Below are 8,079 nucleotides of genomic sequence, written 5' to 3'. Positions count from 1 at the left end.
ATTCAGTACATGTATAAACAGTAAAAAGCATTGTAATAATCTCTCTGTTCTCTTTGGGTTTCGTTACGAGTAACACTTGCGTGTTAAGTAAATGTGTATGCTGGCCGTGAGTCTTCTGTTCATGAAGCTTGAGATCCGCCATTAGGCGAGTTGTTGTAGAAAGGTGTGTAAAACTAATGCGTTTTTGTTTGAATATATAGAGTTTGAGCAAATATGTTTTTAAAATTATCTGTAAAGTTGCCAGCCATTCGTCCCATAAATAACTTAGACATTTAATTTAGCGGAAGCCATTCGCCCCGTAAATAACTTAGACATTTAATTTAGCGGAAGCCACTGTACCAATCTGCGAGGGCAACGGCCGCAGACGCGGCACATTTAAAAAATATTTATTTCAGGCATCGCAGTCGCCTCGCCGGTAAAGCGAGGTAACGTAATAATATTTAACATTTTCTTACAGCTTCCAGCAGTGCCCGCAGACTATATCATATTATTCAGTGCATTTCTCAGTTTGATTTGGAAGGTATTGTGCGACATGTTCTATGCGGGCACAAAATATAACGAATAACTGTATTATGATCTAACATTCTGCGTGGTGTCTGTTTGTTCTAAGTCGTGTCTCCTTACCACTTTCGCGCAACGACGCTCTGAGCGTGTTTTTTAGGGAATTGACTAGTTTGAACCTGGGACCTGTTGCTGGTAAGGAGACGCCAGACCACACATGACATGTAGAGTTCAGAAGAGTTCAGTGACACTAGCGATGATATAACCAAATACTTAATGATTTCAGCGTCAGCTCCACTGCACTCCCTGTAAAATAATCTTAATACTAACTAAATTTAGTGGAAGGGGTTCAAGGCTTTCCTACTTTTAGTTAGCTGGTAAAATAACGTCGAAAAATCAGTTAAGTTTACCATTGGAAATTTTATTCTACTCACAAAACATTGTTTATAAATTGCACTATTGATAAAAGGAAATGTTTTAATACAGGGTGATAAAAACCAACTGCGTTCAACAAAATGTGAACGAATATTCCCTGAATGGGTTTCCAAGTTCTACAATGGATTGAAGGATGACCTACGCCATATCACATCTATAATCTAGGTTTAATTTAAGTTACACAACAGAGAAAACTATCAAAATGGTCTACAGTGACCCTCAATTATCTTTAATTACTTATCTAACTTGTCGTAAATTACAGTGGCTGATGTGGCTTCTCAATAACTATATAACAGAAAAATCATCGCGTTTCAGATTTTTACTTCAAGTGGCAAATGTGAACACCATGAGCTTTAATTGACGATCGACACTAGTATTACGCAAAAAGGGGGTGTAACAGATGAGACTCCTGCAGTTCTGAGTGAAGCTTTATGCGCTGTTATGCGGCATCGCGTGCGTTCATTACCTTGTCGGTGTTCATCAGGGGGCGGCGGGTAGCACAGCTCCGCTCACCTCGCCGTCTCGGAAGCAACTCTCTCCTAACTTCTCCTTACTACAATTTACCGAAGTTGGTTTAAAAAAACTATCTGGCTGTGTATTCATCTGACCAATCAGGGTATCAATGTTAACCTTAAGCTCCGCCTACAAAAATTCTGTCTATCCAATGAGAAACGTTATACTTTTCGTGGTGGGGCAATGTTTTTAAAGTTTGCAACGTAACAGAGACGTGAAAAAGTCTCACGCTAAAACTTGCGGCTGGGGTGGTCCTAGCGGTTAGCTGGCCGACGTGGGTGTCCGTCCCTTATCGTAGGGCCTTCTCCCTTAACACGGTTCTGCTCTCGGCTTCTGTTCTCGTTTCTCCCCTCGGAACTGCATCTGTCTCACGGTGGGAAGGTATGACATGCATTTAGGCATTCTTGTGTTAGTCTGTGGTATTCCATTTGCTCACTCGTTACTCGTATTACTTTGGTTAATTTAATGTCACGATTTATTCGGAGCTATGTGACATACTAGTGGATTTGCTTATCATGTCAGGGTTTTCATGGAAAGTGTTGGATTTGCCTGACACCTTACAATGACTTTATTATTTTCACATTTTGTGGCAAGGTCTGCTCTGTCAAACTAAAGCAATATTATACATTTTTTCCCTGAGATTAAGAGAACGCGTGTTAGCCGCGCGCCTGTTCTAATTAACAGTATTCAAAAATCCACTGCATAACGTAACCAACATTCAGTGCTGTGACGATCATTTGAATTTCATTACTGACTTTTCTGAATACGATGCAAGGTAGTGAGTTCAGATACAGTTTTCTTTCCTGATTACGTTACAGTAGCAAGTGAATGTTTCCTACATGATTATCCAGAGCAGATGTGGAAAAGCAATAATTTGATCCACGGTGTGCCACATTTATGATAAAAGTGTTTATTCCCTCTCCCACTCCGTGTCTGAACTTAACATGTGTGTGCTAGTGTGACTCATACAGCCGAAGTGAGAGGAGGAGTAAGGGAGACGGAATAAACAGTGTATTTGTGATGGAGGGAATCTACTTACAGACCACTTTTCCACTGGCGATTGCCAGTTTCGTAAACGGACTACGACAGACCAAAAAATTGCCCTCGGGAGAGATGGAAGATAGTCCGACGGCACAAGTGGCTAGGAGCGGCTACCCTTGATCGCAGCTGCTGCAAGCGGTAGAGAAAGTTTTAAATTGCTTCTGCCGGCTTAGGTAGGGTAATGCCTGCTGATTAAACGGCACGGCCTCGGAAGTGGAGGTGCCGACAGTTTTAGCCGGCCAATTAAACGGAGATCGCGCCGCGCTGTTTATCGACGAGTTGCCCCCCACCCCCGCCCATTTTCCCCTTCCTTTCCCCTTTTTTCGCTTTCGAGTCGCGCGACACTTGGGCGTCCGCCGGCACCGCCGCGGAAGGATTCGATTATAGCGATCTGATTGATGTCATTATCAGCATACTCGAGGTTCCGGCTGCGAAATTGGGTTCTCCTGACTCTTTTCGGGAGCTTACACTTAATTGGGTCGCCCCGCCGCCCGTTCGATTAAGTGATTAAAGCAAACTTGCGCCGCCAAGCGGATGTCGACAGGCAACGGTGGCGGCGGCGGAAGCAGCGCTGCCTTCTCCGGAATGACCCCACACCGGTTCGGGACGGCGTTACGTAATCCGCCCGCCAGGGCGCAGCGCGTTCGCCAACTATCGCATCGGCGGCATATCAATAACAACATTGTAATAGTACCTATGTGAATACTATAATACACTACTGGCCATTAAAATTGATACACCAAGAAGAAATGCAAATGATAAACGGGTATTCATTGGAAAAAATATATTATACTAGAACTGACATGTGATTACATTTTCACGCAATTTGGGTATGCACCCAAAACTGAGAAATCAGTACCCAAAACAACCACCTCTGGCCGTAATAGAGGCCTTGATACGCCTGGGCATTGAGTCAAACACAGCTTGGATGGCGTGTACAGGTACAGCTGCCCGTGCAGCTTCAACACGATACCACAGTTCATCAGGATTAGTGACTGGCGAATTGTGACGAGCCAGTTGCTCGGGCACCATTGATCAGACGTTTTCAATTGGTGAGAGATCTGGAGAATTTGCTGGCCAGGGCAGCAGTCGAACATTTTCTGTATCCAGAAAGGCCCGTACATGACCTGCAACATGCGGTCGTGCTTTATCCTGCTGAAATGTAGGGTTTCGCAGGGATCAAATGAAGGGTAGAGCCACGGGTCATAACACATCTGAAATGTAACGTTCACTGTTCAAACTGCCGTTAATGCGAACAAGAGCTGACCGACACGTGTAACCAATGGCACCCCATACCATCACGCCGCGTGATACGCCAGTATGGCGATGACGAATACACGCTTCCAATGTGCGTACACCGCTATGTCGCCAAAGACGGGTGCAACCATCATGCTGGTGTAAAACAGAACGTGAATTCATCCGAAAAAATGACGTTCTGCCATTCGTGCATCCAGGGTCGTCGTTGAGTACACCATCGCAGGCGCTTCTGTCTGTGATGCAGCGTCAAGGATAACCGCAGCCACAGTCTCTGAGCTGATAGTCCATGCTGCTGTAAAACGCCGTCCAACTGTTCGTGCAGATGGTTGTTGTCTTGCAACGTCCCCATCTGCTGACTCAGGGATCGAGACGTGGCTGCACGATCCGTTACAGCCATGCGGATAAGATGCCTGTCATGTCGACTGCTAGTGATACGAGGCCGTTGCGATCCAGCACGGCGTTCCGCATTACCCTCCTGAACCCACCGATTCCATATTCTGCTACAGTCATTGGATCTCGACGAACGCGAGCAGCAATCGTGATAGGCTACAATCCGACCTTTGTCAAAATCGGAAACGTGATGGTACGCATTTCTCCTCCTTACACGAGGCATCACAACATCGTTTCAACAGGAAACGCCGGTCAACTGCTGTTTGTGTATGAGAAATCGGTCGGAAACTTTCCTCATGTCAGCACGTTGTAGGTGTCGCCACCGGCGCCAACCTTGTGTGATTGCTCTGAAAAGCTAATCATTTGCATATCACAGCATCTTTCTCCTGTCGGTTAAATTTCGCGTCTGTAGCACGTCCTCTTCGTGGTGTAGCAATTTTAATGGCCAGTAGTGTATTAGACAATCATGCACTCATGCTGTCACGGACAAACCGTAAGAAGCACTCGTGGATTCGTGGCTCTAACGTTGGTTCACCAGACATATCATTACGAGAGCTTTCTTTTTTTTATCAACATCCAATCGATCGCGAAATTGAAACCAGATTGAAAATCCAGTAAAGCTCTGCGTAGATCCAGTATTCAGTGTCTCTAGTGTGCCCGTCCATCGCGTAATGTCGCACGTTTTAGTTCTGAACACACAGTAAGCGAGTAGAGTTTACGAGAAAATAGTGTCTCCCACCAAGTGAGAAGTCTCCCACCAAATCCGCCTGATACGGACCACATGCACCACGTCTGGGTACCTATCGAGCACCTGCGCCGCGCTCACAGACCACCAGTCCGTGATTTACGGGAACTGCGTGACCTGTGCATAGACATCCGGTGCTACGCACCTCCGAAAACCTACTAAGAACTTATCAAATCGATTCCAGGCACTACCACTACACTATTACGTTCCAAAGGTGCACCAAAACGCTATTAAGTGTTAGTTACTCTTAGACAGCCTAAAAAATAAACGACTTCCACTATTTTTTCAAAAAATGGTTCAAATGGCTCTGAGCACTATGGGACTTAACTACTGTGGTCATCAGTCCCCTAGAACTTAGAACTACGTAAACCTAACTAACCTAAGGACATCACACACATCCATGCCCTAGGCAGGATTCGAACCTGCGACTGTAGCAGTCCCGCGGTTCCGGACTGCGCGCCTAGAACCACTAGACCACCGCGGCCGGCCACCATTTTTTTTTTTTTTGGAAAAACTAATGAAGCAATTCATTTCTTGGTTCTTGGAGAAGATTTTCTGATGTTTTAAGGACATTCGGTCATCATTAAGCCTACCGTCCGGGGGGTTAAAGTTGCTTTGTCAAGTGAGACGCCGTGCGGTATAGCCGCGATGTGTAGGGCGCCTTGAAACGGTTCGCGCGGCTGCCCCCGTCGGAGGTTCGAGTCATCCCTCGGGCCTGGGTGTTTGTGTTGTCCTTAGCGTAAGTTAGTTTAAGTTAGATCAAGCAGTGTTTAGTCCTAGGGATTGATGACATCAGCAGTTTGCTCCCATAGGAACTTCCTACAAATTGTGTGTCCAAGACCGAAATCCTGCAGTCTGCAAATCTTATCTGAAACCAAAAAACAAACAGTTTTCTTTATAGAATATTGAGCACTGAGTAATAGCACGGTTCCTTGAAAAATTTTTAAAAAGTAATATAAGATCGGACGTTTGATATGTAAGTAGGCTGTTTAGGTTTTTATATTGGTAACGCCACGTAGCGCTCTATATGAAAATCACTGGCTGTGCTGTGTGCAGTCTGTGGCTGATTGTTATTGTTGTAATATTCGATATTGTAGTGTTGGGCAGTTGGATGTGAACATCGCGTAGCGTTGGGCAGTTGGAGGTGAACCGCCAGCAGTGGTGGATGTGGGGAGAGAGATTGGCAGAATTTTGAGAGAAGACGATCTGAACATGTGTCCATCAGAAAGAGTAAATTTGTAATACTGGATATCATGAACAGATATATTTATATGATGACTTTTGAATATTATTAAGGTAAATACATTGTTTGTTCTCTATCAAAATCTTTCATTTGCTAAATATGCCTATCAGTAGTTAGTGCCTTCAGTAGTTAGAATCTTTTATTTAGCTGGCAGTATTGGCGCTCGCTGTATTGCAGTAGTTTCAGTAACGAAGATTTTTGTGAGGTAAGTGATTCATGAAACGTATAGGTTATTGTTAGTCAGTGCCATTCTTTTGTAGGAATTTTTGAAAGTTAGACTACGTTGCGCTAAAAATATTGTGTGTCAGTTTAGTGATGATCAGAATAAGTAAAGAGAGTAATGTCTGAGTACGTTCAGTTTTGCTCAGCTGTTTGAAAATTAAATAACGTAGAGGTTTATCAGCACGGTAATTCATTAATTTTTCTAAGGGGACGTTTCAGATACAAAGGTGTAGTTTTGTCGTGTGCTTTGGTCGCGTTTTTTGCAATAACTAATGAATGAATTAAAATTTAAAACAAATTGTCCTATTACTCCTTGTGGACATGCTCTGGGAGTATCAGAAATACGGGTGAGCAGCCCGAGGTCTAGTGGCTAGCTCTGGATCACGGGGTCCCGGGTTCGGTTCCCGGCTGGATTGGGGATTTTTCTATGCCCGGAGACTGGCTGTTTGTGTTGTCCCCATCACTTCATCATTATCACCATTCGTGATAGTGGGTAGTTTGGACTGCGTAAAAAATTGGAGTGTGAAAAAATTGGGACTTCGTACGGGCGCTGATGACCGCGCAGTTGAGCGCCGCAAAAACCAGACAACAACAACAAACAACTCAAGCTGTTGGAAAGGACTGTGGGCACACTAACAGAAATATCTCTTAGAGATTTGGCTGAACTATTCCAAAAAGATTTACGTTCATTGCTTCATTACTTTTTCCAAACAAAGGCCTAAAATGGGTTGTAATACAGGCTGCCTCCGGATAGTGGATTCTCGAGCAGCTGGTCATAGTGTATTGGCTCATCAGAATGTATATGGTTGAACTGAACAATAAACTGCACAATGTTGCAGCCGATTACTCGGTCTAAAAAAATGGCTGTGAGCACTATGGGACTTAACATCGGAGGTCATAAGTCCCCTAGAACTTAGAACTACTTAAAGCTAACTCACCTAAGGACATCACACACATCAATGCCCGAGGCAGGATTCGAACCTTCGACCGTACCAGTCGCGCGGTTCTGGACTGAAACCCCTAGGACCACTCGGCCACCGCGACCGGCTTTTCAGTCTAATTAGCTGTCACCTGCTCAACCAAGACATCTTATTACATTGTTTTGGGTGTTATCAGCACGGGAACTCATGTACCTGGACACGAATTTCCTTTGTAGCTGCTTGCTTTTGTAAACTGCCGGGCTGGCCTCGCTCGTGTCCGCTCACGGCAGAGGCGGAGCGCTCACGACGCAGACGTGGACGGACCGCACACTCTCGCGGTCCCCTTTTATTTACCCTGGCAGAGCGCGACTTGCGTTCCGCTGATTGCAACGCAGGCACGCCGCCGCCGCCGCCGCAAATCAAGTGCGCCAGATTACCGCCCTCCCCCCTCCCACAAACACACACACACACACACACACGCCGCCGACCTCGGCGAACCCGCCCCCGAACAGCCCCGCTATGTTTGCGGCTTTCGGCTGCCGACTGCACCCAGTCGCGGGAGGGGGGTTCCTCGGACGGCCCGACCCGGTCCGCTGGCGTACGTAAATTACGAGTCGGTCGACGCGACTCTTAAATCTCGCGCACTGCTGTCGGCGCCCCCGCTATCGGTCCTCGCTGGCCAGATTTCTGCTGACAAAGGATTTTTTCAGCCCACCGTTCCCTCCCTTTTCATTTCCGAGCCGAAGCCTGTAGCGCGGAATTTCCCATCGTTATATTTCCGGTGACGGTCTGAGGGCGTATAACTCCAAGGG

This window comes from Schistocerca cancellata, chromosome 6, assembly GCF_023864275.1.
Source record: "Schistocerca cancellata isolate TAMUIC-IGC-003103 chromosome 6, iqSchCanc2.1, whole genome shotgun sequence".
Lineage (NCBI taxonomy): Eukaryota > Metazoa > Arthropoda > Insecta > Orthoptera > Acrididae > Schistocerca > Schistocerca cancellata.
This window is presented reverse-complemented; position numbering follows the sequence as displayed.